General features: G+C 34.5%; 1 pseudogene; it reads right to left on the bottom strand.

The window, feature by feature from the left end:
- Positions 1-644: 644 nt before the first annotated feature.
- Positions 645-1,067, bottom strand: LOC102829367 (annotated as a pseudogene).
- Between the last annotated feature and the right edge of the window lie 8,766 nt (positions 1,068-9,833).

Below are 9,833 nucleotides of genomic sequence, written 5' to 3'. Positions count from 1 at the left end.
TCTTCCTCCAATCCAAATGTTATATCCTTCTTCATATAGTCCAGTTTTTCAGGTTATCTGAAAAGATGTAATTGATTCTCTGTGTCCTTGCAGCACAGCAATGGGGGCACAAGTTTTTAAGCATCGTACTCTTAATTATTTTATCACAGATCCCTGCAGCAATCATTGTATTCTCATAGTTTACTACCATATCTGAAATTTCTGCAGAATGACCTCCTAATGTGGATAACAGACAGCCATTGTGTGTTGACCAAATCCTTACCAAATAATCATCTGTAAAAATGCTATGCCCTGTTTTTTTTCAAAACCTACACAGTAAACAGCAGACAGTTGTCCAAGAATCCTTCTGTGCATTTTTAAATGCTGATATGTGGTGGTGGTGGTGTTGGTTATGTGCTGTGGAGTTGGTTCCGACTCATAGAGACCCTGTATAGGGTTTCCCAGGGCTGTAAATCTTTATGGAGCAGAAAGCCTCATTTTATTCCCGCAGAACAGCTGGTAGTTTCGAACTGCTGACCTTGCAATTCACAGCCCGATTCGTAACCACTATGCTAACCAGACCTGGAAATGCTATACTAAAAGTGGAACACCCTGTGAGTTGTTTTCCTCGATGAATCTCTGCAAGATTTGGTGGGAAGCGTAATTCACAAGCATTTCAGGAGGTCTTCCTCTATGAAGAGTAGCAAAGGCAGAGCCCTTCTAAACTGTGTGCCTGCAGTGTTTGCTGTACACAGCAAAGACTGTCTTCCTGCACCAAGTAAAGAAGTCACTCTTGAAATACTAGGTGGAATTTCTTTATCCATAATAGGACCAACGCGCTGGCAGATTTGTAACAGATGATCAGGAGTCACATGTTAATTAGACAAGACCAATTCCTCATAGCTCCTGTTTTGCTCATTGCCCTCCCAATCCAACCTTTTCAGCAAAAACTGATGCTGCTCCAACTCTTGCACCAGCACCTGGGCTGCTCTTCTAGCCAGGCCTGTGGATAGGTAACAGGTGATGAGGAAGTACAGCTCTAACTCAATAAAGAACACCAGGAGTCTGGCAGGCGAGGGCTCCGCCATGGCCATGGGAAATCTTTTGATGCACATAAGTGTCTAAATTTTAGGAGGTCTCAATCATCTGTTCTGTCTTCTGCTGTTTGTATGTATGTTTTCAGTTGTTTGATAGTATATATACGTCATGTACTAGGGCCTTTAAGTTTGTCCCTATTTTTTCATTGATGATCTGTCTCTTTCTTGGTTTTACATTCAGATCTTTAATATTTGTTTTCACTATGATGTGAGATATTACTTCTGATTCATTCTTATGCAAATGGATTTCCAGTTTTGCCATCACTACTTGTTGAAGAGATTTTTTTTCCCCCCATTAATGTGTTTTGGTCCTTTGTGATATATCAGGTGACTGTAGGTGAATGAATTTACTTCTGTGTTCTCAAATCTGTTCCATTTGGTCTATGTGTCTTTCATTGTATCAGTATTATGCTGTTTTGAATACAGTGGCTGTGCAGTAGGTTCTGAGCTCAGGAAGTGAGTAGTCTCCTACTTTGTTCTCCTTTAGTTATGGTATTTTTGTTGTTGTTATTATTATTAATTCTTTATGGACACACACTGCCACCTCTTTCTTTATGGAATAGTTGGTGGATTTGAACTTCCAAATGAAACATTAACCATCAATACTCGTTAGTTATAGATGTTGCTATTAAGTGTCACTGAGTCAGTTCTGACTCATAGCAACTATGTATAGAGTTTCTGAGGAGCGGCTGATAGGTTTGAACTGCTGACTTTGCTGCTCAAGCTGACCTTGTGGTCCAGTGTTTTATCCTATAGGTAGATAACTAACTAGCATGATAGATAGAAAGATAGATAGATAGAAAGATAGATAGATAGATAGATAGATAGATAGATAGATAGATAGATAGATAGATAGATAATAGAGAATTCTGGCATTGTCCTTTCTGAATGTACATATACTTATTTTATTGGTGGAAACCAGTAAGTTATGGCAAAATAAAAAAATTCCTTGCAGCATAATATTAAGTAACAAAGCATATTGATTGACATATCTTTGGGAAATTTATACCTATAGTTCAGTTCCCTTTCCTGCATTCTGTTTTTCTACATAAAATTAATTAACTGGTGTACATTACTCTTTGCATGTCTCATAGTTATCTATTAGGCATCTCAAACTTATTTTTTTCCCAAAGAAACTTTTTTTTTTCCTCATGCTTTTCTCATTAGTGTTAACAGCAGCTCCATCTTCCTAATGTTTTAACCTTTCTCAAGTCTTCCTTATTTCCCACATCATAAGTCCAATCCATTCAAAAATCTTATTAGGGCCTTCAAATATACCCAACAACTTTTATCAACTCTACTATTACCAATTTAATCCATAGTTGTTTTACAGTTTTCTCAGGTCTACTATTGGCCTCTTCAGTCAGCCAAAGTAAACCTTTTCTAACTTAAATCATACTTTTTTTCATAAATAACTATCACTCAGTAGAGTCATGACTGAATCAGAATCAAAACCAAAGTATTCCTATAATCCATAAGACCATTCATAACCTGACTCTATCATCATCATTCATTGTTGCTTTATTAAATCAGATTCCCTGTTTAAAGTAAAAAATAATGAAATAAACTACGTCAAAAAGATTAGACAGATGATAAAAATATATTAAATAAAATAATGTATGACTGTAGAAATATACAAGTCAAGTTTCTAGGTACAAATGGATATAAGTAAAAATAATCTTGTATAATAACACATTTCATATATTGAATTTTTATATATTGATGGAAACCAGCTTATATATATATATATTTTTTTTTTCTTCTATTAATTGCATTGCAGGAAAAATTATTTTAGAGATTTCTTTTAAAAATTGTAAATGCCACTTATTTCCTTCAAGATAAAATAAGTAGTGTTATAACACTATTTATGTCCACTTTCATAAGTTATTGGAGTCTTAATGTGGTGCTGTAGGTTAATGTGCTAGATTGCAAAGTTGGTTTGAACTACAAGGTCAGTGGTTCAAACTCACCAGCCAATTCTCAGAAACCCTATACAGTGCCGCTGTGGGTTGGGCACAAACTCAGTGGCACTTAACAACAACAACAGCAATGCATACATTATTACTCAAACTTGGTGAGTATATGAGATAATTTTAATAAAACTGCCCAATGTGGTGCTATAGGATAAGTACAGCACTAGTAACCCCAAGATCTGTGGTTCAAACCAACCAGCTACTCGTTGGAAACTCTATACATGGTCACTATGACTAGGAACTGACTCGACAGCACTTCACAACAACAAAACATTTTTAAAAAAAGAACTTTCTATACAGTAATTCATTAGTACATTTTGTGTTTATTAATTTTATTTCATGTTATTTCTCTCTCTCTTATTTTTTTTAACACTTCATTAGTAATGTTTTATATTGAGGTACTGTTTAAAAGTCATGATACATTTTTATTGAGGTGATGCCATAGTGAATCTAATACTTTGCAGAAAAATTAAATATCTTTTTTACTTTAACTAGAAATATTGAGAGAGAAAAAAAGAGCATCAAAATACTAAGTTTCTAGTTCCTGTATGCATGATTTTTCCAAACAAAACATGTTTGAACATGTCTCAATGTTTAGTGGGTGGTTGAAAACAAGTTATACACTTGTCTTAGCATCATTAATGTGCCTTTTAAAAAAAGATCCATTTGAAACACTCCCTTCTGATAGAGCCTGCTTAACCATGCTGAATTCAAGGAAGAGATGTCAACTCAGGTTATGGTGACTCTTATTTTGTGATTCTGAAAGGGTAATCTTAATAGATTTTTTTCTCAAAGGACACAGCTCAATGATGAGAGTTTATTAGGAAGAAGTTTTAAGAACATTCAAAACTGTATTGATGAGAAAAAGGCTGAGAGAGTCGTACTGATTTTTTTTTTTTTCCATCACGAATGATCATGAGCACATTCTTAGAGTGTAGTAAAGTTTGTTCTATGAGAATTTCCCATCTACCCTACAGTCCAGAGTTTGCCCCTTCATTCTTCATTTTGTTCCTCAAATGCAAAAATAAAATATTTAAACTATACAATTTGTATACCTGAAGAATGCCAAAACTGCAGTTTTGACGAGGTATAAATAAAAAAAACTCAAGATCTTTTAGGAAAGATTTTGAGATACTGAAACTCTTCCTTCATAAGTGTGTGGACCTAGATAGAGGGTAGATAGAGAAATGATAGGGTCATATTTTGACAGTTACGTTTAATGAAGCTTTCAATGATTTTGCAGTGAATACTTGACTTTCCCTCATATGTTATATTTTAATTTTCCACTTTATTGTTATAATAAGGAGCTCTGGTAGCGTAGTGGTTACAAATCAGGCTGCAAGCTGCAAGGTCAGCAGTTCGAAACTACCAGCTGTTCCGCAGGAGAAAGATGAGGCTTTCTGCTCCCGTAAAGATTTAAAGCCTCAGAAACCCTGTACAGGGTCACTGTGAGTCAGAACTGACTCCATGGCACATAACAACAACAACATAACAACATTGTTATAATGATAGCACCCAGATATACATGTTAGATATTATAGATACAGTCTTTAGATTTATTTTATTTTATATAAATATCTAATAAAATAAGAAGATAATACATCTCACAAGATAAAATATAAATCTTAATATATTTGATTGCTAATTAAGTTTACTGTCTTCCATTTTGAAAATGTATATACTGTTCAGAATTTATTATTGGTAAATAATAGAGGAAGGGAGAATTAAAGGGTATTCTGCCTGTTATTATTTTTAACTTAAAGTAGGCTATTTAGAAAACTGCAGGAAGTTGAAAGTTAATAATGATTATTTATGAAGAATGCAGTGGAATAAAACACTACTCCATAGAGTAGTGAAAAGAATGGAAATAGTGAAAGAGAAAAGGTTGGCCAGAGGAAAGAGAAGAGAGAGAGCTATTTAATCTACTGGGATTTCTTTGTAAGAGGCTATTATTATTTGTATTGATTTTAGTTTGCAAGTTCTCATTTTCCCTCTCTTTGCTGGCCCACTATGTAATCTATAAATAATAAATAGAGTAGCCATGAGTCATTCTTTAGACTGCAAGCATAGCAACCATCACAACACATTAATCCGCCAATTGAGCACCATATCATCTCTGTCATAAAAATGCACTTTATTGTAGAAGGAAGACCCTAAAACTTAAACTTTCTCTTAGCCTGAGGGTCCTAACTAAACAGGCTACGCATTGCAGAATGGAAGGATTCTTAAATGGCAACTGTATAAGGTTTTATTATTACTTGTACTTTAATTAATATAAAAACCTGACTTGTATAGTGAAAAATCACTGCTGAAATGTTGTTTTTACATTTAATAGATAGTTATACATGACCCCTTTCTGGGAGATATTATGGGAATCATAAAATCTTTCCAAGAAATGCAATGTTTTAATTTATTACATAACTCTGTGTAAAATGGAAAGTGATAGACTGTAAACTGGTAGCTGAATGGTTAGTTTATAAATCCAATAAAGAGAGGAAGAAAGACGTGAATAATATCAATTAAAGGAGTCTTTAGAAAGTAACATCAATAAATATAATTGGGAATTAATAAATATTCACTGAGTAAAATATGGCCCCAGGGAGCACCAGTACTTAGGAGAACTAGACATGAATATCATAGATTATATGTGCTGTATTCTTTCTCCTTCTATGAAAGACCAATTTATTTTTATAAGGTCTGGATCTCAACCTACGATTGAGAGAGCTTTTCTTTTAGTGCTCTTGATTTTATAACAAACAACAAGAAAAGTGTACAAATCATAGATGTGCACTTCAATGAATCTGAAAACATGAGCACCCTTGTCAAAACTAAATAAACTCACAACATTCAAGTTCATCTCAATTTATAGTGACCCTATTAAATAAATAGGAGTCTTGGTGTGGCACTATAGGTTGATGCTCTGGACTCATCAGTTTGAACAGCAAGGTAGGCAGTTCAAGCTCACCAGCCACTCCTCAGAAACCCTATACAGGATTGCTATGAGTTGGAGCCGACTTGATGGCACTTAACAACAATTGGACAGAGTAAAACTGCCCAATAGAGTTTCTCAGGCTATGAATTATTATGTAAACAGACTGATATGCTTTCCCCACAGAGTAGCTGATAGATTCAAAATTCTGACCTTTCAGTTAGCAGGCTAGCATTGATCACTGAACCACCAGGTCATGCCAGCATTCAGATAAAGAGCTAAAACATTAAAATCACTTTCAAACTGCACTTCACCCACTCCTCACTTATCAACATAGTTTTGTTGCAATGGCCAAGCTGTTAGGCAAAAACCAGTATTACAGGAAAATGTAGGATGACCACAACAGATCACAAACTGGATAGATAATAAGAACACCATTGCCTAACTGTAAATTACATCAGCAAATAATTGTCACATGACAAAGAATTATGACTCAGCCAAGTTGACACGTAACTTTCACCATTACAGCCAGTGTTAGTCTTACTTCCCTTGTTGGTGTTTGTTATTAATGCACAAAATAGTATAATAGTAGATATTTAACTACTGTACATGCAAATGTCAGATAATGAGATTGTTGTTAATTGAGAAGAACCAGTGTTGTCCCCTCCCAGACACTTTCTTCCACAAGGGTATCCTCTAAAGATAACTACTAAGTACTCACTATTTTCATTTCATATACTTCCTTTCTGTGTAGGGTTTTATTACTTAGATATACTGCAATTTTTCTTTCATTTTATTGTTGCTGGGCAGTATGTTTGTTTCAAATTTTGAATTATTATATTCAAGGGAGGTTAAAAAAATTGTGGAAAACTGGAATGAAATGTAATTGAATATTTCCATAACTTTTCCTTGTTTTAAATTTTTATTGTGAGCTTAATGAAACTTTACAGAGTAGGTCATCACTTTTACATCTAAAAATAATACACACTTTGTTTCATCTTATTAATTGTAATCCCCATAATGTAACATTATTTATCCCACTTTCCCATTGAGTTTCTTGTTTCCATTACTCCTTCTTTTCCAATTTTTCTGAATTTGCCCTTGAATGAATGGTGCCCTTTTGATTGCAAATGGTTGAGCATTCTACGGTGTGTGTACCTCACTAATCTTGGTGTCCTTATAAATCAATCCATTACTTGGCTAAAAATAGAACCACAGTTGTGAGTTCAGTTCTAGATCTGAAGGGGAACCAAGAGCCATAGTTTTGGGGTTCCAAAAGTACCTACTTGACCAGGAAGGTGGATCTTTTCTATGATTTTGAGTTTTGTACTACATTTTATTACACAGGACCATCTAATATCATTTTCAGAGAAATTGGTAGTGGTATTTGGGCAACATCTAGTTCTGGTTTTGGGATCATGGAGACTGATGTTCATATGTTCCAGTTGTCTATTGGTTTGATCGTGTCCATACATCTTCTATATGCATTATTTTCTTACTTCTAGATATAGAAAGACCAATAGTTCCCCCTTAAATGGATTCTCATGAACTTTTAAGATCCCAGTTGCTATAGACCAAAGTAGATTATAGACGATTATTTTTGCAGAATATGTTATGCTTATTAAACATAGTGTCCCCTTAGATTATGGTCCTGATTTATCAGGACCAGTGACTCAATTCCTCAAGGTGTTTGATTATGTATGAACAATTTTCATAATCTTTTTTCTGACCCTCCACTTTTCAAAGCATAATGTTCCTGTCCAGGAACTGGTCCTTCCTGCCTTGTCCAAAGCATGAGAGACAAAGTCTTGCCATCATAGCTTTTCAGGAACAATCTGGCCAAACTTCTTCCAAAACTTGATTAGTCTTCTGTCAATCCATGGTACTTTCATTAGTCTTTGCCACCAGAATAATTCAAATGTGTCAATTCTTCTCTGACCTTCCTTATTTGTTGTTTAACTTTTGCATTCATTAAGGTGACTGAATATACCATGACTTGAATCAGACCCACCTTAGTGTTCAAATTAACATCTTTGATCTTCAGTACTTTGCAGTAGAGGTTTCTAAAACAGATTTGCTTAATGAAAAATGTCATTTGATTTCTTGACTGCTACTTCCATGATAATTAATTGTAAAAGTAAAATGAAATTTTTGATAATTTCAATATTTTCTCCATTTACCATGATGATGTGTATTGGACCCCTGGCGAGGATTTTCATTTTCTTTACATAGAGGTGAAACTCATACTAAAGGTCTTTAATCTTCAGCTGTAATTATTCTTAATCTCCTTCAGGTCCATCAAGCAAGGTGGTATCATTGACATATAACAGGTAGATACTGAGTTTTCCTCCAATTCTGATGGCGTGTTTATATTCATATAATACAGATTCTCTGTTTATTTTCTCTGCATACAGATTGAATAAATATGGTGAAAAGATACAACTCTGACACACATGTTTCCTGCTTGTAAACCATTGAGTATTCCCTGTTCTGTGTGAATAGATGTCCCTTGGTTCTTGTATAGTTTCCTCATGAGCACTATTAAGTGTTTTGGAATATCCATTCTTTGCTGTGTTATATAGAGTATGTTGAGGAACTCAGGTATTGCAGTGGTTACAAATCAGGCTGCTAATCTCAAGGTCAGCAGTTTGAAACTACCAGCAGTTCTGTGGAGAAAGATGACGCTTTCTGCTCCCATAAAGATTTACAGCCTTGGAAACTCAATGCAGGGTTGCTATGAGTCAGAACTGACTCTGGGCACATAACCACCACCACCACAGAGTATGTTATAAACCATACAGTCAAATGCCTCTGTAAAGTCAATAAAGCACAAATAAACATCTTTCTGGAATTCTCTGCTTTCAACCTAGACACACCTGATGTTATTAATGACATCCCTATCCCTTCCTTGTTCTATGTCTTTTTCTGAATATGGCTTGAGTTTCTGGTAGCTCCCTGCTGCTGAACTGCTGCAAGGTTTTTTTGTTTTCTGAAAAAGTGAATTTATTATATAAGTGTGAACTCTATAGTGAATTATTAAAGGATTAACATGAAGCTGATGGCCTGATAACAATTAGGAGACAAAAACTTTTCACATCACTTTAAAAATTTCAACATCATTTCTTATTTGCTTGAGGAAATATGTAACTCAATATTTCTTTTCATCTCCATTCATATGTCCTTCATATTTGGTTGTTTTCCACACTTGTTTTAATAAGAAGTTGATGATACAACAAGATTAGGTTAATTTCTGAATAAAATTTCAACATAGGCTTGTTGTATTTTTAGCTAGAATTCTCCCAATTTTGTGGAACCAGTCATCTTCCCATATGTATCTTGGTTGTCAAACAGAACACTTAGCAAAATAATGGAAGTTAATAAATCAATCCCTATGTACCTGTAATCTTTAAAATAGAAGGTATTTGTTAGATATTAAAAAGATGGAGATATAAAGAGTAGAAAGAACACTAGACTAGGTATTCTGTAGATCATAAGCCTAGCTGACGTTGAAAGATCTTCCAAATAAGTGACATCTAAGATTTCCTTTCATTATAATTCTAGCTCACTGTGTTCTTCCCACAAGTCTTCTTTCTATCCTTTGATAATTCAGAGTTGTTTCCTTTCTTGAAGTGTTTATTCCAATTCCCAAACACCACTCACTCAATTCTCAAAGAATGCCCCCTTAGAGGAAAATTTCAGAATTCTTATTTACAGTTATTAGCACACTCATTTTTACTATTATTACATGTGTAAGTGTCTGAAATGACCTTCGATCTTCACTTAGGATTGGTTCAACTAAAGTCTACCTCATGGTAGTAGAATCTAAGCTTTAGGAGGGTAGAGCTGAATAATAGA

This window comes from Chrysochloris asiatica, unplaced genomic scaffold (assembly GCF_000296735.1).
Source record: "Chrysochloris asiatica unplaced genomic scaffold, ChrAsi1.0 scaffold00011, whole genome shotgun sequence".
In the NCBI taxonomy this organism is placed as follows: Eukaryota; Metazoa; Chordata; class Mammalia; order Afrosoricida; family Chrysochloridae; genus Chrysochloris; species Chrysochloris asiatica.
Note: the sequence above shows the minus strand (reverse complement) of the source record. Positions and strands in the feature narration are given on the sequence as shown.